The 27,826-nt window shown below is 48.9% G+C and overlaps 1 long non-coding RNA gene across 1 annotated transcript; it reads left to right on the forward strand.

Annotated features, from left to right (window-relative positions):
- The first annotated feature begins 20,001 nt into the window (after positions 1–20,001).
- Positions 20,002–24,914, forward strand: LOC114694337. Its single transcript, XR_003734682.2, has 3 exons — positions 20,002–20,179; positions 22,803–22,971; positions 24,877–24,914. It is a non-coding gene; the product is annotated as an uncharacterized LOC114694337 (long non-coding RNA).
- Positions 24,915–27,826: the final 2,912 nt, after the last annotated feature.

The following is a 27,826-nucleotide window of genomic DNA, read 5'->3' on the forward strand; positions in this document are numbered from 1 at the left end:
TGTGAGAGATGTCATTTACTTACAACAGCTTAAGTGACTTCTATGTTATCTAGGGCCAGCATGTCTACCTCAGTCATTCTCCCAGGACCCTTAGCTTGAGCACTGTTTCTGAGTCAGCAAGAACCCATCTTAGGGATGAAGCCACAGGTACTTTGCAAAGAACTTCAATGTAAGCATGTCTTAAGCTTTCTTGTACTCACGGGCTGAGTTAATTGTCATCTGAATACTTCTCCCAAACTTGTGCTGTGCTTAAATATGGCTAATGTAAATGATCTGGGCCCCACTCTAGAAGTCCTGGTCCAGTGCCAGTTACAATAAAATCGGGCTGAGCTGAGTTTCAGCCTTCCCGTGACCTGATTTGGTTTTTCCCTGCCTGCCCAAAGCTTGCAGGGGAATCATCACATTGCATAAATACTTCAGCTTTAAATTATAACCAAGACGTATCCAATCTCTAGGACTCTCCCACACTTTGGAAAGTGTATTAATCAGCCTTTAGCCAGGCCTGTCAGCACTTAGGAGGCGGAGCAGGCAGATCTCTGTGAGCCTGAGACCAGCCTGTCTATATAACGAGTTCCAGCCAGCCAGAGCTCCATACCTTGCCCTAAAGTAAAATATAATAACAATAATGAGTCCATATTATATAGGTCTAAATTTGTGTGTCTTTTAGACTTCAAGAATGTGCTAGTTAGTTGTTGTTTTGTCAACTTGATATAAGCTAGGAGAGGGAACCTCATTGAGAAATGCCTCCATCAGATTGGCCTTGGTATGAGACCAAAACAGGAACATTGTAGCTTGCGAATGAGTTCCCGTTCTTAACCTGATGCACACTGCAAAGCACGTGACCCCATTCACATGATTGTATATCTCCGACCCTTGTTCCTTCATCATGTATTTTACTAACAACGTATAACAGCTGACTCTCTCGCCCCTGTGAACTCTTTCTCCTGTAAAAAGAACCTCAAGATGCCGGGTGGTAGTGGCGCCACTTTTAATCCAGCACTTGGGAGGGCAGAGCAAGTGGATCTCTTGTGAGTTCGAGGCCAGCCCTGGTCGACAGAGTGAGGATCCAGACAGGATCAAAAGCTACACAAGAGAAACCCGGTCTGAAAAACAACACAAACAAAAAAGGACCTCAAGAAGGCCAGCCGAGCTGCTTTCTCAGAATCCCAATTTATGGTGAGACAGCCAGTGGCCAGTCTCAGGTGGCACTCCAAAATACTGCTGCTTTAATTGGACAATTGTGGATTGGTCTGTTCTCCTCGCGATCTCAGGTTAACAGGAGCAAGTCTGCAGGGCATTTTCTCAGTTAATGATGATGTGGAAGGGCCCAGCCCACTGTGTGGTGATGCTACCTCTGGGCAAGCAGGCCGGGCTGTGTAAGAAAACAGACTGAGTAAGTCATGGGAAACAAGTAAGCAAGCAGAAACTTCCCGTAGTATTTGTTTCCATTTCTGCCCTGGGTTCCTGCCCTGACTCCCCTTCATGATGAACTGCGGTGTGGAGCGCAAGCCACGCATAAACCCTTCCTCCCCTCCGATTGGTTTCGGCCAATGGCTTTGACTTGTCCTCAGAGCAGCACAAAGCAAATGCACACTGAAGTTGGTATGCGAGTGTGATCTTGTTGAGACAGACCTGACAGTGTCGCCTTGGGGTGGATGTGGAAGTATCTAGATCTTTGGACCGGAAAAGCCAGTCAGTGCTCAAAAGCATGATGGGAGTGTAGAAGACAGGAGAGTTGACAGCAGTGTAGACAGTGGAGGCCGATCATGAAGATGAGAGCAGAGACTCCACAGACCATTCGGGTTGATGCATTTAAGTTGACAAATCCATAGTTTCGTCAGCTGGGACTAAAAAGAAAAATCAGCTTTGTTAATAAGAAAACTAACATCACCAGGCTAAATCTCTCTGAGTATTTTCTCAGGGTCAGCACACAGAAGCTGTGGCCCAGTGTGGGGGCTGGGCCAAGGCTGCACATCTGGCTGCAAGCAGAAGTTGGTCACATGTGAGAGACCCACACATGGGTGAAGTCATGAAGGGGCCATGAGCGTGGCCCTGGAGAGGCCAGGAGAGGCCATTGGTGAGAGTGCAGCCCCAGTAACAGTCAGTGTTAACCTGAGAACCGAGGGGTAACGGAGAAAAGCTGAGCCTTGACCTCATGGAACAGGTTTGAGTTCCTGTCAAGAGGTCAAGAGGTCAATGGTGAAGGTACAGTCTAAGTCATGGTGGAGACCATAGCTTACTGGCGGTTACCACCAAGAACGGGAGGTCGTTTTGGCAAAGCCAGAGAAGTGGGACAGTTCAGGTCCCTTGGAGCTCAGAAGAGCACAAGTGAGTCCCAGACACGTGACACGGAAGTCTGGTTCTGCTTTTACTTGCTGGGACTATCCATCCCCTGGTTCTTCCCTCTTGGAGTGGAAAAACTATTCAACTTGTTTTGTTTGTACAAAAATCCACAGTAACTTTGAAGAGAGACCTTGGTCTCTTTAAAGTGTTGAATTTTTAAAGACTGTGGGACTTTTGAAGCCGTACTACGTTTTATATTATGATACTAACTTGAGAACTTGTCAGTTAATATTAACATGAGAAACAAGAAGAAAAGGTTTATGGTGATCCTGTTCTTATGTCAGGTTGACAAGGGGTCAGTTGTACGGGTTAGCTGTTTATCATCTTGACATAAGCTAGAGTCTCATGACTTGTAATTCTCCTGGGGAGATGTTAGAAGATAAGTGTAGTCAGCCAAAATAGGGAGGGGCCGATAGAGGAACGATGCCTCAGGTCCAGGCCTGATGAATGACTGAGTTTCTTGGGACCAAACCCAGCCAGTTTTCTCATCTATTACACACTTCAAGCATTCTTAGAAGTCCATGCACCTTCATTCAGCAGGAGGAACTGCTAATTAGAATCTCAAGGGAGGGTCTAGGAAACGTCCAGTGACCCTCCTCCCTTCTCAAGAAATAGTGATAGCCGAATAAGTACTGTGACCTAGCTCTCTGCTGTACAGTTCTGTTTGGTCGCCATGCCAGCAGCTACAGCCTCCTGTGGTCACCAACCCACTCAACTTCATGATGATCGTGGTTAAACAAGCCAGAGAAAAGTCATAGGGGCCTCTGTCATTCTAGCTAATTCTGAAAAAAAAAAAAAAAAAAAAAAAAAAAGCTTACATTGTTCACAGCAGCGGCTCGTATGGTGGTGACTCAAGTCTGTAATGCCAGTAGGTTGAGGCAGGAGAATGCCAACAATTCGAAAGCCAGGCTGGACTATTGAGAGTGAGACCTGTGTGGTGGTTTGAAAGAGAAATGTCCCTTATAGCTCCTGTACTTGAATACTTGGGTTGATGGCGCTGTTTGGGGAGGTTATATAGGAAGAAGAACCTTGCTTGAGGAAGTACATCACTAGGGACAAAACTATGAGAGTTCTTGGGCTTCCCTCCACTTCAGCTCGCCCTCTTTGGCTTCACACTTGCTCTGGAAGAGGTGCTCTCTCGGCTGCCTGTTCTGCTGCCTTCCCCGCCAGGATGGACTCTTATCCCTCAAGGAACCCTGACCCCAACTAAACTCTTCCATGCATTTGCTTTGGGTCCTGTGTTTTATCTCTGCAACTGAAAAGCAGTGGATACATTCTGTCTTAGACAGAAAGAAGAAAATAAAGCAAGCAACAACAAAAACACTCAAACAGAAAATAAAGCTACAAAGTGAAGAGAAAGCCCCGACAGCTTCCTATTAAGAGCACATAAGTACTGCTATTCCAAAACAAGGGACAGGGTCCGGTGTCCTACATTTTCATGTAGTGTCTTCTCATAAGCTGCTCAATCTCTTAATAGCACACACACACACACACACACACACACACACACACAACACCTTTTTATTTTTATTTTTTTTTTTGCTTTTTCGAGACAGGGGTTTCTCTGTGCAGATTTTGCGCCTTTCCTGGAACTCACTTTGGAGACCAGGCTGGCCTCGAACTCACAGAGATCCGCCTGGCTCTGCCTCCAATGCTGGGACTAAAGGCGTGCGCCGCCACCACTGCCCGGCCACACACCTTTTTTTAAAGACAGGTCTCTTCTATCCCAGTTTGACCTTGACACTCCTGACCTCATGCTTCTGCCTCCCAAATGTTTGGATTACAGACATGCACACCTGCTCCTGGTTCTGTGGAGCTGGGGAAGAATGAACCAGGACTTTCTGCTTGCTAGGCAAGTACTCCACTGACCGAGCTGCAAGTACTCTGCCAACTGAGCTTACATCTCTAGCCCCTAACCAGACTTCTGAACCTTTTCTGCTCATGGTCTCTTTCACTCAAGAGGGGTTCTTTTTTGTAAGCGAAGATAGTTTATTCTGAAGCCAATATAAACGAGCATGGTCCAGGAACACAGATTTAGGTTACTTCAAATTTCATGTTCTGATGTGGCAACAGTTTGATGAGCTTTTTGTTTTATAGTGACGACAGACAAAGTCACAAAACACTTATCAAATATACTAGTGGAAACATCAGGTAGGCGGGTCATAGCAAATGGGGGAAATCTCTGCTATAGGCCTCCGATACTGACTGATAATATTCTTAGCCTTTGGGTTGGATGACTCTGGGTTCTGTCCAATGATCTGATGACTTGGTGAAGTCTTGTTATATGGCTATTCATTAACGGTCTTTTAGGAAACTCAGGTGATAAGACTGGCCTATGAGATCACTTGTCCTCCACAGCTGGGAAAATTACTGAGGTCCTTTACTCTTCAAGCTACTGGTCATGAGGGAGAGACCATCCCAGTGTCCTCCATGCCTGCTAATGTCTAGCCATCTACCACTAAGCTGATACCACTAAGCATGCTCAAAGACTGGAAATGTCCAGCCCTATATGTGCTGGCAGTTCCAAGCCAGTAACCTCTACGGTTAGACTTGGGGCACGTGAAGGTTTCCACCCACTCCCTTGAGGTTACCACACCTATACATTTTGTTCTGCTGAGCTTACTTCCCCAAATCCCAGGCTCCCCCAGTTATGGGGTTCCCATTCCTGGGCACCTACCAAAGACAAAAATCTTCCCTTCTTGCAGAGGTCCCCTACAGTATATTTAGCCTGCACACCTGTGACCTCAGCTGGGACTGGATGGACAGGACATCTGTGCAGAAGATATACTTCTGTGCTGCCATCAAAATGTCGAGTCTCTATTCGTTCATTCATTTGATCACTTATTCATTCACTTTGAGAACAACTGGGCATCCTAAGACGAGGGGGATTCAAGTCAGATAAACCACAGCCAGAACAGCTCTGGATGGTACTTACCTGCTGCCAGGGGGTGCCAAAGAGGAAGGGATCAGTGTGGGGAGACACAGCAGATGAGGGACTCAGAGGCAGAGGGGCTACTCCGGGCTAGCAGCACCCATCGGCTGCCCGTGAGAGAAGATTCAAGAAGAGCTGCAGGAGGGAAACCACCAACCGTTGGGTAAAGCTCTGCTCTGCATGGGGAATGGTCCTGGCCCTCTCTTTCACCTGGGTCTTCCTCAGGACAGGGGCCTGCCTGGAAGAGGTCTGTGCCGTAAAATGGTTCGGCCAGGAAGAGGAGGAAGACAGTCTTGCCCAGGAAAACCCAGACGCAAGCTCAGCAGACTGCAGCAGACAAGGGTCCCTCCACTCTAGGGGCAGGGAGTCAATCCAGCTCCTCCAACTGTGGAAGGGACCTAGGGACTCTCTGATCCCACCAACCCTGCCCTGGTGTGGGGGCCACAGAGGCTTCCTAGTAAGGCCTTACTCAAGGTCAGAAAGCCTGAGCTTGCTTTACCCAGCAGGGCTGCATAATAGGATGATTTGGCCAAGGCCTGGTTACCAGGTATTTTGAAAGGTTACACTTACTGGTATTTTATACCTCGACCTTGAAGGGAGGTCTTTTGCCCTCCCCTTGCTGATGTATAAAAGCCCATCATGAATAAACTCGAGGCGACTGGGTATTGACCGGGGCCTCCCGAAGCTATCCTGTGTCTATCTTTCTCTTCATCTATGTTATATTTCTTCTTCTTATTTCTCAATTCCTCCCTCCTCCCTCCAAGAACCCTTGACAGATTGGGGCTGGTCCCGACAGTTGGCCAGGGCTAGTCAGGGGCTGGTCCCCGAACCTGGGCTGCATGCAAATTCAGCAAGGCAGCATGTGGACCAAACGGACAAAGCAGGCTCAGGGCTGACTAAGGCTGAGTCAGGCACACTCAGGGCTAGGACCAGAGCCGCTATGATCTGCAGATGGGGGCTGGCCAACTTTCAGCCATCCTCATGAGGCTACATTCTATCCGGAAAGTCAGCGACTTGAGAGGAAGAATATATCCAGGCACTGGTTATATCCTGTCTTAGTCAATGTTATGTTTGCTGTGAAGAGACACATGACCGGGAACTCTTCTAAAGGGAAGGATTGAATTGGGCTGGTTACAGTTCAGAGCTTTAGTCCATTAATACAGTGGTAGCATGGCAGCATGCAGGGAGACAATGTACTAGAGAGGTAGCTGAGGGTTCTACATCTGGATCACAGGCAGCAGGAAGAGAGTGACACTGGCCTGGCTTGGGCTTTTGATACCTAAGGCCCCCACTCCCTGATAACTTCTTCAAAAAGGCACACCCTAATCCTTCTCAGTAGTACTATTCCCTGTAACTAAGCATTCAATACATGAGCCTATGGAGAGGGGGGCTTTTTTTTTTCTTTTTGGACAGGGTTCTTTGTGTAACAGTCTGTTGGCTGTTCTGGAACTCACTCTATAGACAGGCTGGCCTTGAACTCACAGAGATCTGTCTGCTCTGGCTCCCGAGTGCTGGGATCAAAGGCATGTGCTACAACCCGGCACTCTTTTTTTTTTTTTTTAATTTTGTTTTTATTTTATTTATTTTATTTTACCCATCATTCTTTACAGATCAGCCACGGTTCCACCTATTCTCCCCCACCTCTCCTACCCCCAGCCCACCCATTCCCCCTCCAGGGCAATCTACCCCCCCCAGGACTGGATCAACCTGGTAGACTCAGTTCAGGCAGGTCCAGTCCCTTCCTCCCAGCATGAGCCAAGTGTCCTTGCATAGCCCCAGATTTCAAAGCCACTCATGCAATGAGCACAGGATTGGTCACTGCCTAGTTGTCCACTGACCAAATAACTGTCCACACAAGTTATTCAGGGGCTGATTCAGCTGGGGGCCCTCAGCCTTTGGTTCATAGTTCATGTGTTTCCATTCATTTGGCTATTTTTTTTTTTCAATAATTGAGTAAAACCGAAATTTATTATAAGCCACATCTACCTAGGGACCTCCATGCTATATATATAGCCTCCATGGTTCTATGACCACCCGGCATTCTTATCAAACTACCGCCCCTAAAGGAGCTGCCTAGACAGAAAGGACTGCCAACTGCTGCAGTGCATGATGGAGGATGACAGTCCTCCCAAAGTAGAAAAACGTCCCTATTCTAAGACGGATCATCCTGTCCACTTGAGCTTGAAGACACACTGCCCTGTGTAAGGATTCTGTCCTTAATTATGTCACCAGCCTGCAACAGCGTCCAGCCTAAAAGTGGGCGTGCCTCTGTGCCCTCTCTCTTTTCCACACTCTCTCCTTCCGTACTCTCCCTCCTCTGCCGGCTCTCTCTCTCTCTCTCTCTTTCTCTCCCAAAAGCTGTAGAAAGGCTCATGATTCTTGCCGAACATCTGCGCTTAACAACCCTTGTCTCTGCAAGTCCCCAGGGACTGCTGAGTGGGTGTTTTCTACCTGAGAAGGGCAGAAAGTTCAAGATAAGCATCCTCAACATTACAGAAGAACAGCTAGATCCACAGCGTAGGACAGTCTCAGTGGCCACAAAACTCCGCCCATGACAATGCCATTGGCTAAGCCTAAGTCACACCATGGATGGTAATGTCAGCATGTTGAGCAACAGAAAGATTAGCATATAGAGACTGGAGATGTGACTCAGTTAGCACAGCATTTGCTTAGCATGCACGAAGCCTAGGTTGATCCCCAGCACTCATAAACTGGTAAGGTAGCCACACCAGTAATTCGTACTCAGAAGTAGAGGCAGGGGGATTAGAAGTTCATCCTCACTCTCAGTGAGTTCAAGACACTCTGGGCTACATCAGATCCTGTTTGTTTTGGTTTTTTTTTTTTTTTTTTTTTTTTTGTTTGTTCTTAAAATTAGTTTCTGTAACCATTGCTCTAAAAGGGTAGATGTTTCAGGCCCAAGGAGACAGACACCACCATGGTGGATGGATTCGGGACTGCTTCCCAACAGCATCTGAAGGGTGGTTATGGGAGCTTCTGTTCAGGAGAGAACACGGTAGGGGATGGGATGTCTGCAGATGGGCAGCTGTTCAAGCTGCACTAGGAGTCTGAATGTCCTAGTCACAACGTCTGTGCAGTCTGGACTGAGGACACATGAGATAAAGTCAATCAGAAACGGACTAGTGTAGAATCCATGATCTGGGTATTACAGACGCCACAGGGTGACAGCGGAAAGCCTCTCCATGTGATGCTGGACGCTTTGGGGTGAATGAGTGGAGGAAAGCTGAGCCACCAGGGGAATGGGATCCCAGATCTGTGAAAGGCCAGAACACCACCTGGCCTTCACGTGGTGTTACCAGTGGACTGACCGGAGTAAGGGATTCAAGGGCAGACCAAAGGAAGTTCAGCACGTGAAGTCAGCCTGATGTAAAACCCCTGGCATCATTCCTGAGATCATTGTCCTCCTTGGGGACCTGGACCCCAATCATAACTCCTATAAGCTATTCTCGAGCACTCAGTCTCTCTTCGACTGCACAGCATTAAGGGAGCCATCCAGACTCCCGCAACCTGTGGACACAGCATTGGCAAGCCCAGCTCACTGCACAGCAGGATCTTCTAGACAGTGCTTCCAAGGAGTCTAGGCCTAATGGCTGAGCCTTGGCAGAGACCTTAGGACATCCATAATCATGAAGGCCCGCAAACTGCAACTTGTCTTCCAGGTCTTTGCAAAGGAGGGCCTGTCCTGATAAACCATGTATGACTCCTTAAACACTCACTGAGACCTGCCTGAGCTACCAGTAGTACTGGACGGGAGATGAAGTCCTCTGCTCTCAATCCTTCAGTAGTGATATTCTGGCAGGAATTCAGATCACTGGAGCAGCCAAGAGGAAGTATGGAAAAAAAAAAAAAGATGTTCTAAACATGAGGAAGACACTTCCATCCGGGCTCCTCAGACCTGTCCTGCCCCCAGGTAAGACCAAGGAGGGGACAGAAAACCAAGGACCCAAACTCTGAGCAACAGCCTGGCCATTGTCTTCTGGATGGTTTCTGTCCTGAGGACAGCTAGGACATCACCCCAGACTGTGGACTCCCAATCACCAAATGTCACATGCTGCAGCCTGGCCATCGGAGGACACACACTGAGTCTCACCTTCAGCTCCTGGGAAGGAGCACCAGGAGCAGGTGTGCCCCCCACCTCCCTTTGATGCGCTGGATGATCCGGGAGGGGGGCGTCACGAAGGAGCACTTTGAAGACACACTGTGTTCACATCACTCGACAGACACACTGAATACGCTCCTGCTCCCCCCACTCCACCCCAACAGCTGGCTTTCTGTTGCAGGGCTTCTGGGCCACAGCCCCACCCTGGCAATCGGCCATCCAGCTTCACAGCTTTTTCTCTCTCGCCCCGCCCTCCTCTGCCCTTCCCCCCAATCCTGTGAGGCTCATTCCTAGGGCCAGCCATTGTCACTTCCGTCAACTCCTCAGACTGTGGGGAGGATCAGGTGCCAAGCCTTATTTCACACGTGTGATCAAAATAGAAGTGTGACCCTCAGAAAAGCAGGTGGCAGCGACTCAGCAGCCCACAATCCCCTGGGGAGGGCCCTGGAGGAGGAAGGCAAGAAGAAGCCAAGGGGAACAGACCAACTGCCCTGCCAGGCAAAGGAACCTGCTGCCTAAGCCCACTCTTGGCGCCTGGTCTGCCCCAGAAGTATCATCCGGAAGCAGGACATGGACCCAGGGTCCCACACTCAGCAAGCGGTCGTTAATATTTGTTGGGTGCGAAGGCGCTTCCTGAGCACTATGAATAGAATATTGGAAGATGCTTAGGTAAAAACAGAAAGGGTTGGGGGATTTCCCTCCAAAAACTGGAGCCCCAGCACTTTAGATGAGAGCCAAGACAGGTTGACTGGGTTCTGGAGCCTTTGTTCCATAGCCACCTAGTGGAGTGTAAGAGGCAGGCAGCCCTGTACCCAGAGGAAGGGGAAGGAGAACCAGAATCTGTCCAAACCAGTGTCGCAGTGGCCTCCTTCCCCGAAGCCTGTCCTGTCTCACCCCAAGAGAGAGATGGCCTAGACAGACTCCGCCGGAGGGACCGACAACCAGCAGGCGGGAGATGCTGCATCCTCGCTCCAGCACTTCCTCAGCCCTGGCCGCAGAGAGATTCCATGAGCGCCCAGGGCTTCGGGATGCAGTCTGTCCTCTCACTCTTCCCGGAAGCAAGCAGAGCCTGAGCCCAGGTCCTAGTATCAGTAATTACCGCAAAGACCTGACCCTTCCACCCTCCCCAGGTCTGTCCTGCAAGAGAAGGCAAGACAGGCTGCCCGCAGGCCAGTGAAAAGCCACGCCAGCGCTCACACGCTACATTGTGCGGCATGGGGCACTTTGGGAGGTCTCGCCGACTTCTGGGTGCCACCGGGACCTGAGGGCCGCAGCCATGGCGCATGGGTCGGGATCCGGATCCAAACCTCAGAAGAGTGGCTGTACTGCTAGCCAGGGCGCAGGAGGACGCAGAGTCGGGTATCCTGGGTTGTCCTTCCCACCACCAGAGACCCGCACAGCTCGTGGAACGCCCCCGCGCCGCCCCGCCCCGCATCGGGCCCTGGTCCGCCTGCCTGGGAATCTCCAGACTGTGGCGATCTCCAGGACCTGAGGTTTCTGGAGCTTTTCGTGGCACCGCTTCGTCCCGGAGTAAGTCTGCGGGCCCGGCTTCACAGGGCCCAGCGCGGATGCGCTGGGAAGAGCTGGCGGCTTGGCCGAGCGTCTGGGGTCTGGGCACTCGGAGCCGTGTGCGGGTGGTTGGAGCCTTCGAGGCCCCCTGCAGTGTGCTCATTCCTCCCATCCCCCAGTCTTCCCTGAATGTTTCTGGAGATCTGGAGCAGAAAGGGGCAAAGGCCCTGCTAAGCCCTCACTCGGTGCCCCTTTCTCAGTTCCATGAAACGCTGGTGTGTCTGCTTGGGATCTCAGGGATACACCCTTGTAAACTAGAGCAGGAGTTGCCGGGCCCTCCGACAAGGTGGATTGGTTGCGAGAGGCAGGATCACCAGAGTGAGGAGCGGGAGCTCTTTGTTTGTCCAGGATTTTGCATGCCGGTGCTGAGGTTCCCGAGGTGGTGCTAGTCCCTGGCTAGCTCGTTGACCTAAAGGCTTCTTCCTCTGCGGTCGCTGGCACTGGACACCTGGCTTTCACAGGTGATCCCTGTGGGTTTGAGGAGGAGTTCCGGCCCCAGAGAGGCCCTGCCCAGTAGCCTGCAGACGGTAGCTGTGGACAGACTCATCACAGACTCATCGCACTGGTTTCCAACCACTCCCGGTAACTTCCCTCAGCCCTTCTGGTCGCGCTGTGTGTCCTCCGGGGGACGGATGGGTTGCCTCCTCAACCTGTTTGTGGCTGTGCATGCCAGAGTTTCCTAGCAGGCAGCTCGGGGCTCCTTCGTTTCACAGCCTCACTGTGTATAGAAAAGACAGGAGACTCCTTTCTTCCAGTATGTACCGCCTGGAATCGAGAACAGGCCCAGCTGGGCTTGGCACTGAACTTGACCAGCTGGGGGTTTTTGCACCTATATAAGATGTTAGCAAGGCTCAGGACAGGAGAGGCTAGGGCCAGGGTGTCCCCTGGAAGACACCACAACTTCATCTCCCACTGCACCCCTTTCTTTGTCTAAGAGGACCGCCCCAAATCTGTAAGCACCCCCTATTCCTTTCAGTCTCTGGATGTCCCTCTCCACTCAACAGATGGATCAGTGTACTCTCCCCAGGAGGCCAGTGGTACTCAAAAATAGGACATCGAAACCCTGCAAGCTGGTCCTTTTGCTAACTTTCTCTACCCTGTGCCACAGACTCCTTCCCAGGGGCCAAGAGAAGCCCATGGCCCACCTGGCTGTCCGGGGTGCTGATGCTGTACATAACCTCTTGTTGCCCTTCCAGACACAGTGGAGGAATGGAGTTGTCTTCTTCAGGAAACGGCTCCTGAGCCCCCACCTAGTACAGGAGGGAATGATGACGCCAGAAGCCCTCAGCCCTCTCCAGGGTGGCCTGATTTGTTCCACAGGGCCCAGCGAAGATTTAGGGTTCATGTTTGCCCATTTAAACAGGACCACTGCCTAGCCTCGGGTCACCCCCTAAGCCCCACCCCTTCCATGGCATTCCGAGAGCCCTTGGTTCCCCTTACTTGGCCTTGGGTGCCCCCAAGTTTGGAAAGGTGTTAACTGGAAGGTGCCACTAGATGAATTTGGGTTAAGATTCTGCGGGTGCCAAAAGGGATGTTAGATAAAAAGCTCTTTTAATATTGGCACACAGTAGCAGCGGGAGGGGGCCAGGTGTACAGAGGTAAAGATTTGATTAGCAGCCCCGTGGGGCAAAGGAAAATCCTGGCTCCTACAGGTTTCAGGAGGAAGAGGGGCGGTCAGATAATGCATGGCTTACGTAAGTGTGGCGGTGTAGCGCATGGCTGGCTTTAGGCTGTACAAATTGCTCTTCTGATGGTGCAGGGCCAGAAAGCCACGAGATAAGGAATTGGGTCTTAAGTCAGGTTGTCTCAGTGGCTAGCCTCGGGGCAGCAGGGTGTTAATACTGCTTTCCTGCCCTCCTGGGGCCTGGAATGCTGGAACTATTACCAAGGGACGTGTGGCTCGCTGGGGGGTGGGGGTGTGTGTGTGTGTGGAGTGTCTAAGCGGGATCCTGGTTTGTGGTGGGGTAGCCCGTCGTCTCTTAACCAGCTGCCTCTCTCTCTCACAGCAGGCTCCTGTGGCTTGTGAGCCTCTCAGCAGATGTCTGCCACTTCCAGCATGAGGGTCTTCCTGCCTGTACTCCTGGCAGCCCTTTTGGTGTAGAACAAGGTACGGAATGAGTGCTGAGACCCCAGAGGCAGCCTGGCCCTTCCTGACGTCCGTTCTCATTGACCAGGAGCCAGCTCTCCTGTGAACTTCTCGGCCTTCCTGCCTCCCACTCCCTAGCAAAGTGACGTTGTTCCCCTGCCTCGTGCTGGCCCCAGTCACACTGTTGTTGCCTTGTGTTTAAGGAGACCTTTAGCCCCTCGGAGACCAAAGTCTATTTACTGTCACTTGCCATCTTGGTTTTGTCTCTGGCCCAGGGCCGAGCATGCTGTAGTTGCTGATTGTCCGCAAAGCGTTGGGTATCAAGCCCAGCCGCACCCCACCCCCGACCCACTGGGATGGTACCCTTCCCTGGACGGCTTCCCCAGGGAGCAAGCAGGTGTCACCTACAGCATGTCCCTTTTGCAGCCCATTCTCTGATATGCTTCTCCTGCACCGATCAGAAGAGCAATCTGAAATGCCTGTGGCCAACGGCATGCTCGAGCCGAGACAATTACTGCGTCACGTTATCTGCTTCGGCTGGCTTCGGTGAGTAACTAGCCTTCTCCCTGGCCTGGACCTGGGGATCCACGGGGCTGTCCCCATCTCCCGGTACCCAGACGGCTGCCCCTCAATCTCACTTTCCATACAGGGAATGTCAACCTTGGCTACACCCTGAACAAGGGCTGCTCCGAAATCTGCCCTCGTGAGAACATCAATGTCAACTTAGGGGTGGCATCTGTAAATAGTTACTGCTGCAACACTCCTTCTGCAACATCAGCACAGCTGGCCTCGGACTTGCGCCAGTATCCCCCTGCTGGGCCTGGGACTCCTGCTCAGCTTGCTGGCTCTTCTGCAGCTGGATCCTGACCATCCCATGTGTTTCCCCATATATCCCCCCCAGCTCAGGAAGAAAGCACAGCCCCTTTTAGGTCCCAGGGGACTCTAGGAGCCTTCGGCTCCTCCTGGGTGTGTCTAGTCCCCTCTACACTCTCAGCATCAGGGCGAAGCACCAAATCTAACACAACATCTGCTCTGTTGAAATGGGACTAGCTACCCTTGTGTCCAGAGCCCATCCTGTGACCACCCTTGGGGGACAGGAAAGGGGTGAAATCTTCTTGGAGTCTCAAGAGTATCCAGGTCAGGCCTCAATCTTGTGGACACACTCACAAGGATGTCTAACAAAACGAATGTACACTGTGTGCTCAGTGTGTCTGTATGTGAATGAAGCCACTTGGAATCTGGGATGGGCAAAGGGGACCTGGAAGATTCTAGAGTGGAAGGCCTCTGTCTCCACCCAAACTCCTTCCCCTGGCATGACTGTGCCATGTTGTACTCGATTCAGGAAGCTGCCCATGGAGGACTGCCTGCCACTCCTCCCAATGAAGGCTCCCACCGCTGCATCCCGTTGAGTCCCTGCCCTCTCTCTGCCCACACCGGCTTCCTGCTGCTATTCTAGTGCCTCAAATAAACTGTTCCCACCCGTTCCCACGCTGTCCTGGATGTCCTTACCCCTCTCCCTCCTTGAAATGTCTTCTTTCTCTTTTTCAATCTGGAGGGACTGGGGATCCTGCAAGCCACAGCTCTGCAGAAGATCCCGAGAGACCAGCCTGGTGTGGGTGGTACAGCGAGGCAGGAACAGCTATCGGTGAGGCCAGGCTGTGTACGTAGCGAATTCCAGGGATCCAGGCCCTTTTAGTGAGATGGGTCTGAGAGAGGAGGGGAGAGGGAGAAAGAGAAAGGAGACAGAGAGCCCGAGAAAGTGCTGTCCCAGGCTGTAAGTCAGCTGAGAAGTACAGCTACCCATAAAGGTGGGCCCAGCGGCTGATCACACGTTATTCATTTATAGCAGGGACTTCTGAGGCCTGCTGTATGTCACTTGCCCTTCACAAACCACTGTGGTCCAAGCCACAGAAGTGTGGCCAGGCAAATTTTATATATATATATATATATATATATCACCCTGTAACTGGCTTTGATTATTTTTTTTCCTCCTGGTTTGGTTTGGTATGCTCACACACACCACTTTTTTTTCCTGGTATTTTAAGACAGGGTCCCAATATGTTAGACTAGCTGCCCTCAAATTCACAGTAACCCTGCCTCTGCTCCTGACTGCGTGGATTAAAGGTGTGTACCACACACCTGACACTTAAGACTTCGTTGTTGTTGTTTCTGAAGCAGGATCTCACTTAAAGTCTAGGTACTGGGTTACAGGCAGCTGCCCCTCCACCTGGCTTGATGGGGTTCATTGCTGTTCGTGTTTAAGGGACAAGGGACTCATGGAGACAGACTTGAAGCAACTCTTCTTCGGTCTGTATGTGTGTTGCAATGAATCCTAAATGGTCTTCTAATAAAAACGCGGAGCCAGATATCAGGGTGAAAGCCTAAAGATCAGAGAAGCAGAGCAAGCCACAGCTACCACCTCTTACCTCACCAACTCCTCAGCCTGAAAGAGAGCGAGTTCCTTTCTCCTCCCCTTATATTCCTTTCCTACCCAGCCATATCACTTTGTCTCAACCTTCCTATTGCTGGATTAAAAGTGTGTGATTGGGGCTGGAGAGATGGCTCAGAGGTTAAGAGCACTTACTGCTCTTCCAGAGGTCCTGAGTTCAATTCCAGCAACCACATGGTGGCTCACAACCATCTGTAATGAGATCTGGTGCCCTCTTCTGGCCTGCAGTCACATATGCTGTATACATAATAAATAAATTAATTAATTAAAAAAAAAGTGTGTGATTCCCAAGTACTGGGATTAAAGGTGTGTGCCACCACTGCCTGGCTCTGTTTCTCTTTTAGACTAGATTAATCTCGTGTAGCCCAGTGTGGCCTTGAACTCACGGAAATACAGACGGATCTCTGCCTCTGCCTCCCGAGTGCTAGGATGAAAGGTGTGTGCCATCAATGCCTGACCTCTGTGCCTGGCCCTGTCCTCGGATCTTCAGACAAGTTTTATTTCTTAGATTATAAACAATATATCCCATTCCCCCCCTTTTTTGTCTAGAATAATAAAAGGTTATAACTAATATAAGAAAGTTTTATTTCTTAGATTAAAAACAATATATCACCACATCTGGGGGCCTAAAGAGGCTAATTCTCAGATTTCCCCAAGTCTCTGGGCTGCCGAGTGATACTGCAGTGGGATACGATCCACACAGTTCCTGGCTTTGGTGATACCAGTGTCCTAGGAATACTACCCAGTGGGGGTCCGGCATGGGGACATCACAGGGGTCAGGGTGGACTTCGGATGTCTATGAAGGCAGTGGCTTTGTCAGTACCATGATTCTCAGGACCAGGACTCCCATGACCTAGGAAGGAGCTAGTCTCATGCCAGATGGATCTGCCCAGGCTCATACTAAGAAAACACAAGTTCTGGGGAAAGCTTGTCAGGAAAGCAACTATCGGACCTCTGAGACACCGGGCAGAAGGGTGCTTTGTTACAGGACTGTCAAAAGGCAAGCGAGAAATGGAGTCAAGTCTTCTGCAGGAAGCTTGGGCTGCCAACTGGTATTCACTATGGTGTTCATGACAGATCTAGGGAGGACCCTGAGTTAGACTCCAAGGACGTGGGAACCAGAACGGCACCAGGCAGTGACAGGGACATCTAACAAGCTCTGGGTTCCTCCTTGTCTTGACTTAGCTCCTTCTTTGTGATGGGGGAGGTGTCCAAAACTCAAGAGGTCACCCTTAAGCCGCCTGCCCTCTGCTCTGGTCTGCAGGGCAGCATCCTTTCAAGACTGCAACCTGGGGTTGCAGTGGGTAGTCCAGTCTGATTCCTCCCAGGAGAAGGGTGGGCAGAGGGCGCTAGAGTTCCAGGGATCACAGGGAAAATGAAGGCTAGGACAGCCAATTTCCGGATACCTAGGACTGGTAAGAGGACTTGAAGGAGAGGGAGGTGACATGGCCAAGTTTTACTTCCTGAAGAGGGAAGAGGAGGAGCTCCCGGTTTCAATTTCCTGAAATTTAGAGGTAGGAAAGGCCAGAGGGGAGAGGGGAGGAGGGTGAGCATACACTTCTCAGGCTCACCCAGGCTTTGAAGTGAGGTGCCAGGTGTGGGCCACCAGCCTGGCCATGCCAGAGTCAGAGATCTGGTTCCAAGAGAGAGATGAACCCCTCTCTCCGATGGGTTCTGGGCCTGGCCTGCCTCCAAACCCTGACCAGCCCTTTCTATTATTGCTAGTTAGTAATCACCGACCAGGGTTTCCCCAGTCTGACCCTGCCAGCCGCGTCCTACCCAGGTACTTAGCTGCCTCCCCTTGGTCCCAAGGGCTCCAGTGATGGAGACCGGAGACTGCAACTTCAGGACCCCTCTCCACCTGAGCTTCGTACAACAAACTGAGCATGCCCTGGCAAGGTCAAAGTGAAACACCTGCAAACCTTCCTTACTTGGGCTTCACCTAATGAACAGACCATGTTGGGGGGGGAGAACACCCCCAGCCTACCAAAGTACAAGAGGCAGGGCAATGTAAAGGTCTTGTAAAGGGTTCTACACTTCATGGTGGATGTTTCGGGGGCTCCTTGGCCCACTAGCCTGCTCTCGTTCCTCAGACTGTGTTCTCTGTCTAAACTCTTCTAATTCTAACTGTGTGTCCCTGGTGCGGTCTTTCATTCTGAGACATGAGCCTAGAGAGAGAGAAGAAAAGTGGGTAAGGGCACCTGCTGGATAGTTACTCAGACATGCCCACGAACACAGCATTTTTCAGTTTTTCCTTTATTACCTTTTTTTAATAAAAAACTTTTTTCTTTTTAATAAACTTTATTTTTTTTTAAAAAAAAAAAAGCTTGCAAATCAGGGGCTGGAGAGGTGGCTCAGCAGTTAAGAGCACTGGCTGCTCTTCCAGAGGTCCTGAGTTCAATTCCCAGCAACCACATGGAGGCTCACAACTGTCTGAAACTCCAGTTCGTGGAGATGTACCATCCTCTTTTATCCTCCTCCAGGGACACTGCAATGCTTGCAATCCACAGACAGACAGACAGACAAAACACACACGTAAAATTAAAATAAACCTCTAAAAGAAAAAAAGTAAAGAAAAAAACCAAGACCCAAAGTCTATACAATTTAATAAACTTATATCCAGTTAGAATTGGCATTTGAAGTGGAAGCTGTGAAGCCTTGGATGAAAATTTACCAGTATCAAACATAGTGTATGCACTGTCTTGTTAGAGTTTCTATTGCTATGATGAAACACCATGACCAAAAGCAAGATGAAGAGAAAAGAATTTATTTGGCTTACATTTTCACATCATAGCCCATCACTGAAGGAAGTCAGGACAGGAACTCAAAACAGGGCCAGAACCTGGGGGCAGAAGCTGATGCAGAGTCCATGGAGGAGGGTTGCTTACCGGTCTGTTCAATATGGCTTTCTCAGTCTGCTTTCTTATAGAACCCAGGACCACCAGTCCAGGGATGGCACCACCACACTGGGCTGGGCCTTCCCTCATCAATCACTAATTAAGAAAATGCCTCACAGTGGCTAAGAGCACTGATTGCTCTTCCAGAGGACCTGGGTTCAATTCCTAGCACCCACATGGCAACTCAGAGATGTCTGTAACTCCAGTTCCAGGGGACCTAACACCCATGGAAAAGCACCAATCCACATTTTTAAAAAAAATTAAATTAAAAATAAAACGCCTTACAGGCTTGCCTACAGTCTGACCTTATGGAGGCATTTTCTTAATTGAGGTTCCCCCTTCTCAGATGACTTAGCCTGTGCAAGTTGACATAAACTATGCCCTTACCCACTTTTCTTCTCTCTCTCCTCTCCCTCCCCCAAAATCTCCTATTTTGGATACCTGCCAAAGCTCAAGCTTGCTTTCTCTGACCCTGTGGCTTTCTGCTCGCCACGCCTACCTTTAAAGGTGTGGACGGCAGGGCACTTAGAGTTACGGCTAGTGCCTCAACAAGCCAAGTTTGGCCAGCCACCCTCAAGAAGCCAATTAAAAGCCAGTGTAACCAGCCCCATTGGGAAGAGGGAGGAAGAGACCCAGCGGCCAGACCTCACTAAATCCACCTTTGGGGCCTTCACACAGGGGTAAACAGAAGATGAGATATGCACAAAGTGAGCAGTCCAGCCAAGATGTGGGGCCCCACCATGGCCTCAGCTCCAAGTCTGACAAGTTGTAAATCTTTCTCGGGGAACAAGTTCCTCCGGTTGCATGCAGGGCTTTGTTCTCCCAGCAGGAAGTTTCTGAGGAAATTCCAGTTTCTTGGGATCCTTTGTTTCAGTAGTCTGCTAACCAAGAGAGGAGCACAAATGTCCCTATGGGATAAATTCATTTCTCCCAGGCAGGCTGATTCACTGACACGCCAGTCCAGGCAGGTCTTCCTCTCAAACTTTAATTAAATTGTTCTTGAGAGCCTCCTGCTTCCCTTCCAAGTCCCCTCCTGCACGCACCTGCCCAGCAACGAACTCTTAACGTTCCCAACCTGCTGCACCAGGCCTGGTGGCCACAAGCAGCCTAGGCCACTGTGCCTCAGTTTCCAGAGGCCTTGGGACCTTCTCCCTTTGCTTTTCCCCCTCTGACAAGTCCCCCTCACCCCGGTTCCTCTTCCCTTATCAGCAGAAGCCGCTCTTATCCCCTTAATTCATCAGCAGGCACAGCTGGGGAAGGAAGCGGACCAACCCAATCCAGGGAGGTTGGCGCGGCAGAGTGCCACCAAACCCGGGCTCCAGGCTGGGCCGCATGCGCCCTCTACTGGCAGAAGCTTTCACAACAGTCCGAGCGCATTTCAGCTTCCACGTCCATGGAATCACGCCTCTCCCCAGTTGCTGTCTGTGGAAGAAGTCTCCCCGTAGCGAGCACACACTGGGGCTATAACACTCACTAACGTGACGGACCTTCCCTGTAAACAAGAGGAGGATGCCCCCATACGAGTTTCCAGGAGTCCTTGGGGTAATGGGAGCACTGAGCGCTCCAGGGAAGACCTAGTCTGATCTGTGCGTTTGGTGAGCTGGCTTTGACTCGGAAGGACCCTAGGGTGTTGTCTTGGGGTACCCACCCCCGCCTTCCTGCTCAGATTCTGGGTCCCACATAGGACTGAACGTGCACAGGGCACCACAAAGCTTCAGACAGACCGCAAGAGGCATGGAGAGAGAAGAGGAAGTGAATTGGTGCAAGTGGGCGGGGAGCCCAGAAGGTAACTTTCTGTTTCCTTGACTTTTGGAAGGAGGAGAGGAAGAAGAGGGGCCCAGAATTTGAGTTTCGATTTCCCGAAGTTTAGAGGAGGGAGGGGCCTGAGGGGACCTTCAGAGGGAGTGGAGAAAGGGAGGGAGAGGAGAAGAGGGTGGGGGAGAGCCACTTAGGTGCCACTTAGGACTCCATGGCCTCTGCCCAGACCTGGTGGTGTTTGCCTGTGGGACCTCCATGACATTCCACCACCACCACCGCCCGGGAGGTGGGCGAGTGGGAGCTGGAAATGGCACAGCTGGCCAGAGGCTGAAAGGTTGGAAGGTAAAAGAGAACTCCTGGTCCCACAGAGGGTTCTGGTCCCCACCTCACAGTCAGATGTTGAGGTCTGGGCAGTATGGTGGGCTCCTGGCCCCCCTGGGCCTCGGTCCTCCTTACTCAAATGGTAGATTTAATTGTAGATTTAGAGATGTGGGCGGACCTCCTAGGGTTTAGAGTTCCTGTATCCTTTTCCCTACATCACCTCTACCCACACAGTAGCATTCCCCTCGATCAGCACCCCATCCATTAGGGCCTGGTCAGCAATCTTCAGAGACTTGGGGGTGGGGGACAAGTACTCAGGTGCATGGGAGGGGGCCGTTCCACAAATGTGCCAAGGAAATTCCTTAACACCCCGTTCCCTGAGCCGGAGGTAGGGTGGGAAGACTGGACTTTGGTACAATAAATGAATAATCTAAAAAAGTTGTCAGAAACTTCATCATCTTAGAGCCCCCCTCCAGGGCCATCCCGCTTCCTGCTCAGAGCTGATGGGACGGGAGAGATACCGGAAAATTTGGGGTGTCTGAGTTTGACAGAGCCTTTCTCAGCTCTTAGTGAACTAAGCTTCAGAGGCTAGAGTCCCGGAAAACTCAGAGGCCACCAAAGTCAGTGGCTTTCGGGTCTTGTCTCTGGAATTAAAGAAATTCGTAGACCACAGAGTTTTAGCGACAAAATTATTGTAAGTTCCTAAGCGGGATCTTAAGAGACAGAGAGCAGAGCTCCAATACATAGGAGGTGTCTCTGGGATCGGGCTACCATCGGATAGGTAGGCTGAGGGCCCTTAGAAGAACTGAGGGTAGAAACTGGACTGAACACACACAGAGAGAGGGATAAACTGGTCGGTACAGTTGGCCCCACCAAGAAGTGTCCAGGTGCTTCCTCTCAGCTTTGGTTCCTTTCTCACCCAAGGGACCAGAAATTAAAACTCTCTTCTGATGTCTCCGGCATTCTCAGAACTGCTGCTCTGGGGTCCCTCACCAACTTCCACCTTCTTTTCTCATCAGGGAGAGTGTGGTAGCCAGATCTCCTCTGTTCTTAAGCACGTGACTCCTTCACTTCATCCTGTGCTGGGTGGGGTGGGGTTTTCCCCACCCACCTGCCCCCAGTGCTGCCTTTTCCGCTTCCCTCAAGCTCCCCAGCCCAGTCTCTGGTTGCACCTCTCCAGGCTGAGGCTCCCAGACCTTGGCTCCTCATTGTCTCCTGGAAAGCAGCCTCTTCCTCAGTGGGTCGCAAGTCTGGATTTGGAATCCAGAGGTTCTCCCACAACCCCCAGCTCTACCTTTTAGGGAGGAGGTATAAAGACCGGTGCTGCATCCTCATTGTTCTCACCTTTACCCCAACCTTGGACTGATAAGGGCAATAGCATCATAGAGAGTCCCAGCCTTGGCGGCCATTGAAGATAGATCCTGCCCTCATGATGGACTTTGAACTCCATCTCTTGATCAAAAAACAATAGAATCCAAGTTCTACCTATCTACTTAGGAAACCTGTTGGGAATATTATTTTAAGGTGCGTTACTTTTGTTTATGTTGCATTTGTTTATCTCTGTGAAGCTGTGTTACTTTGCCTGTCTAAAACACCTGATGGTCTAATAAAGAGCTGACCGGCCAATGGTAAGGCAGGAGAAAGGATAGGTGGGGCTGGCAGGCAGAGAGAAGAAATAGAAGGAGAAATCTGGGGGCAGAAGAAGAAAGAGCAAGAGAACAGGAAGGAGGAGGACATCAAGGACCAGCTACCAGCGACACAACACAACAGAGTAAGAAAGAAAGGAAGACAGAAATAGAGAAAGGTAAAAAACCCAAAGGCAAAAGATAGATGGGATAATTTAAGTAGAGCTGGCTAGCAACAGGCCAAGCTAAGGTCAGGCAGTGGTGGCACACACCTTGATCCCATTCCTTTGCTTGGGAGGCACACATACCTTTAATCCCAGGAAGTAGTATGGCAGGGCAGAGAAAGGTATATAAGACATGAGGAAACAGGAATTCACTCTCTTTAGGCTGAGGATTTTGTAGAGGTAAGAACTAGTGGCTGGCTGCTCTGCTTCTCTGGGTTTCCTGTTAATAAGACCATCTAAAATTCGAACAACATCTGGTGTCCACCTTGTGGGGCACAAATTCACAAAAAAAGCCTCTTGCCTGCAGCCTTGCAGGCCCCAGCTCAGGCCCAAGCTTCAGGCGGCTAGAGTCTCCACCCCACGTGGGCCAGAGTCCCTAACCCTCCAAGTTTTTGTGGAGCCCCTCTGCAGCAAACTCCATTAGTGTTTTGGGCTCCATAAACTATAGGAGTTAACCACTTTCTCGTGTTCTCTCGTGCAGATGGCTGGCTCTTTGGCTTCTTCTCTCTTGGTGGGTTGTGGGTTCTCCCTGGATCCCCATCTTGGGCTGCTACCACACTAGTTACCTGCCTTGAAACCCACATGGGCTTCTACTGTTCTATGCAGAAGCAGTCAGCCTCACATCTGAATCTTCATTGTCGGCAAATTTGGTAAGACAATTGGGATTTCTTAAAGAGAGAAATTAGCTAAAAAAAAGAATTTTTTTTCCACATTAAAAAATGGGAAGCATTTTTACAATGGAGGAAATTGATCTCTGTTTGATAATACAATTGATGGTCTGAAAATGGAACAATTAAATGAGAGGATAATTAGTGTAGATGGGATTTATGTAATGTCAATTATAAATATTATTTGTTTGATCATCTTTGTTTTACCATTAAAAAAGTTAATGTGAGTGCCAAGATAAAAATTTTAGAAAAACTTGTTAAAACAGATCACAGAGATATTCAGACCCAGACAGAGGAATTTAAAGGTGAGCCAATCTCAGCATTGCATTATACAGTTACAGAGAAACAGCCTAAGGCTTTCAAACAGCCAACCTTAATCTATCCAGTAACCTTACAGAACTGCCACATGCTCAAGGCTGTGTAAGAGCTGACTGAACTCCTGTGTAAATGTTAGATTTGAGAGGATTCAAAGAAGCTATAGTGTCATATGATATACATTCCTTATTTGTGAAGCAGATGTTAAACTCATGTTCAACTTGCAATGGAATTATTCCTCACTGGGCGGTGGTGGTACACACCTTTAATCCCAGCACTTGGGAGGCAGAGGCAAAAGGATCTCTGTGAATTTGAGGCCTGCCTGAGCTACAGAGTGAGTTCCAGGAAAAGCACAAAACTACACAGAGAAACCTTGTCTCAAAGAAAAACAAACAAAAAAAAAAAAAAACAAAAAAAAAGGAACTATCCCTCAAGACTGCAGAGATTTGGTTACAGCTGACTTAGAAGCTGATCCCCAGTTACAATGGAGGACTTGGTGAAAGACTGAGGCTAAAATCATTGAACAATCTGAAGACCACTGGACAAATAAGACATCTGAAGATTTTCTGCAGTGAACCATGACCATGCCAAACAGCAACTTTGAAGTCTCCAAAAAGATGATGGGACCCCAGAATGACAATTCCATCAGGACAATGATAGTGCCATTAAGCTGACAAACACTACCTAAAGACAGTCTTTGGACTACAAACTGCCCAGGATAATATCGAGATGGCTAGCTGAGATGCTACAGCCTCACAGACTACTCCAATTAGGACTTGACCATAATCCTAAACTTTCTTGTGTCCCCATAAGATTAGCAGCACCCCTAATCAACAAGAAGTAGCCTAGAAAATTATGCCCATATTCCCAAAAAAAATGGATTATGGATGTTTGTCTTTGTTTAGGGATTGGTTAAAAATGTTATTGATCATAGTCAATTTCTTTCTAAAAGAAAAAAGGATATAGATAAGAGGATGACTACTCTGAAAAAAAAGAGAAATGATGGATAAAGGGTATATTATTGAATCTACTCTAAAAAGAAAAAAGAGAGATATATAGCTATGATAAGATAAAATTGTAGATTATTGAATCTACTTTTAGAAAGCAACTACTAGTTTTAAATATTTTACATTGGATTGGATTTTTGTATACAATTATGTATATTGATACAAATTTGAGATTGATTTTGTTAGAATATAATGTACATATATTTCTAATCTTGTTAGAGGTATTGTACCTATACAGCTCATTTAACAATGTAATGCAAATTGCTAGTCCTTGAAAGTTATTAAGACAAATTAATTAGAATATAAAGAAATGCAAGTTGGTAGTTAGTCATTACAATCAAACTTGTAGTCATATTAGGTATGTTTTTAAGGTCAAACAGATATATTTTAGATAAACAGGTCATCTTCAGACACTTCAGAGATCTACAGAATATGGCATTTAAGATGTTTTAATAACATAGATTCTTTTTTATGACAATGAGATATGTCTGCTCCTGGCAGCACCAATCTACTTCAGAGAAGATAATGGGCATTGAAGACCTTATAGAGTTTACTTTCTTTGTAGCAAAAGGTAGCCACTGGACAAGAAAGTGCACTTGCCTCAACTGCTGACAGAATGCTGTCCAAGACAAGCAGGACACAAAAGAAAGGACTGCCAAACCTTGCCAAGACAAGGAGGCTGCTGTGGATATCTCTGTATGCTGTGAATGTGTTGCTCTGGTTGGTTAATAAATAAAATGCTGATTGGCCAGTAGCCAGACAGGAAGTATAGGTGGGACAAGCAGAGAAGAAAATTCTGGGAACAGGAAGGCTGAATCAGGATTCATCAGCCAGAGACAGAGGAAGCAAGATGTGAAGGCAGAACTAGGAAAAGGTACCAAGCCATGTGGCTAAACATAAATAAGAATTATGGGTTAGTTTAAATGTAAGAGCTAGTCAGTGGTAGGCCTGAGCTAAAGGCCGACCAGTTTAATTAATATAAGCCTCTGTGTTTACTTGGGGGATGCTACTGGGAGAGATTTGTCCTGACTGCCAGGAGGCCAGGACACAGGAAAAAGCTACAGTATATTTGTATATACTTACTGTACTTATTGTATATAGTTTTTTTTATGTTAGTTATAACCTTCTTTTATTATTTTAGACAAAAATGAGGAAAGGTGGTGATGTATTGTGTACCCTAAAAAACTTGCCTGAGGATCAGAGAACAGAGCCAGCCAACTAGATTAGACATAGAGGTCAGGCAGTGGTGGCACACACCTTGATCCCATTCCTTTGCTTGGGAGGCACACATACCTTTAATCCCAGGAAGTAATATGGCAGGGCAGAGAAAGTTATATAAGACATGAGGAAACAGGAACTCACTCTCCTTAGGCTGAGGATTTTGTAGAGGTAAGAACTAGTGGCTGGCTGTTCTGCTTCTCTAATCTTTCAGCTTTCACCCTGATATCTGGCTCTGGGTTTTCTGTTAATAAGACCATCTAAGATTCTAATAACACTAAGGCTGGACATTTATAATTAAGAATAAGCCTCCATGTGTAATTTATTTGGGAGCTGGGTGGCGGGCCCCTCAAAAGAGTAAAAAACAACAACAAAAACCTAATATTATTTTTCTGCTAAAAGGAAACTAGCAATACAATGACCCTTAATGGCATACTGCTATATCCATAGATCAGTGCCTGACTCAGCCCTCATCAGAGAATCTTGTTCTTGCAATAGATGGGAATTAACACGAAGATTCACAACCGGACAGTGAAAAGATGGTGAGAGACCTTGGAACACTCAGTCCTAAATGGTTTGTCTTCATCAAAGCCCCCCTCTCAAGGCTCAGACATGTATGTGGAAAGATTGTGAGAGCCAGAGGGGATAGATGAATCCAGGGAAGAACTGATGGGCAAATGAACTCACAGAGACGGTAGCAGCACACGTAAAGACCGCAGTGCCAATCAGATGAGGCCCCAGCGCTGAGAAGGGAAAGTGGACATGGGTCCCACATCCCTAACTAAAAAACTATCTGCAGCTGATGCCTGATGGAAAGGGAAAACTGTTTTCGCCAGTGGAGTCTCACTGGGTATATTAACCACAGATCAGGGAAGGCCCTATGCTCAGGAGTAGTTGGCCAACACCAAACAAATTCCGTGGCATTTTCATAGACTTTTTGTCTCTATCTTCTTTGTCGAGGCATATTTTTCTCACTGGTCTTTTGCGTGTTTCTTGTGGGGGTATTTTTGTAAGTATGTTTCTTTTTTGTTACTGTTTTTACTGTTTTTGCTTTTGTTTTTGTTTTTTGGTTTTTCAAGACAGGGTTTCTCTGTGTAGCTTTGAGCCTTTCCTGGATCTTGCTCTGTAGACCAGACTAGCCTCAAACTCACAAATACCCTCCTGCCTCTGCCTCCCAAGTGCTGGATTAAAGGCATGCGCCACCACTGCCCAGTTTGACTGTTTTTTAAAAGCAGAGAAAAAGAAAATAAAGTTGGGTGTGTAGGGAGGTGGGGAATCTGGGAGGAATTTGGGGAGGGAAAACATGATCAAAATATGCTGTATGAAAAAAATTTTTTCCCTTAAGGAGAAAGCTGATTGTAAAATGGAATTTCTCAGAAGGGTGGTACATTCTGAAAAACCACTGTTTCACACAGTCTGTAAAACCCTGGGACAGGATGCAGTCTGATCTCATGAGGTGTTTAGCACAGCACCTAATGGGTGGAGAACAATCTATATCTGTCTCTTCTGTTGCCACAATAAAAGAACATGGGCGACCACACACTCCTGCCTGTGCTCTCAGGAGGACAGGCTCTGGGGTTAGGTAGCTCTCTAAGGCTCTGAAGAGGAGCTCAGAGGAAGGGTGCCTGTAGTAGTTTTCCAGTTGACTTGGAGGGGTGGGGGATGAGTGGGGGATGGTCAAGCTGAGGATCTAGGACTCTTGGAATTTCAGTTTCTCAATGCTCTGAGTCAGCCTCTCCAGCTGGCTCACTCCCAGCAGGGGGACTGAGGTAGAGGTCAAAGTTACCCTTAAGTTACTGCCTCTGAGATCCAAGCAGGGTCCTCCAGCTTCTTTCCAGAAGAACCAGGGCTTGTCAAAGTAAGGGAGCCTGTGCCTGGTGGCAGGACAGCTCCAGGGTTCCTGGAGGATTCCCAGGCCCTCTTTGATCCTGGCCACTCCTGTCTCGTTGGCCACTGCCTTTGCTCAGCCTGTGTCCCTCTATCCATCCCTGTACTGGCTCTTCAGGGACAGGCTCTGTCTTAGTCAGGATTTTTGCTGTGAAGAGATACCATGACCACAGCAACTCCTATTAAGGAGAACATTTAATTCGGGCTAGCTTACATTTTCAGAGATTTGGTCCATTATCATCACGGCGGGACATGGTGATGTGCAGGCAGACATGGTGCTGGAGATGAATCTGAGATTCCTACATCTTGACTTGCAGGCAACAGAGAGTGGTCTGTGTCACCGGCGTGGTTTGAACATATATAAGACCTCAAAGCCTACCTCCACAAAGACACACTTCCTCTAACAAGAT

This window comes from Peromyscus leucopus, unplaced genomic scaffold, assembly GCF_004664715.2.
Source record: "Peromyscus leucopus breed LL Stock unplaced genomic scaffold, UCI_PerLeu_2.1 scaffold_254, whole genome shotgun sequence".
NCBI lineage: Eukaryota > Metazoa > Chordata > Mammalia > Rodentia > Cricetidae > Peromyscus > Peromyscus leucopus.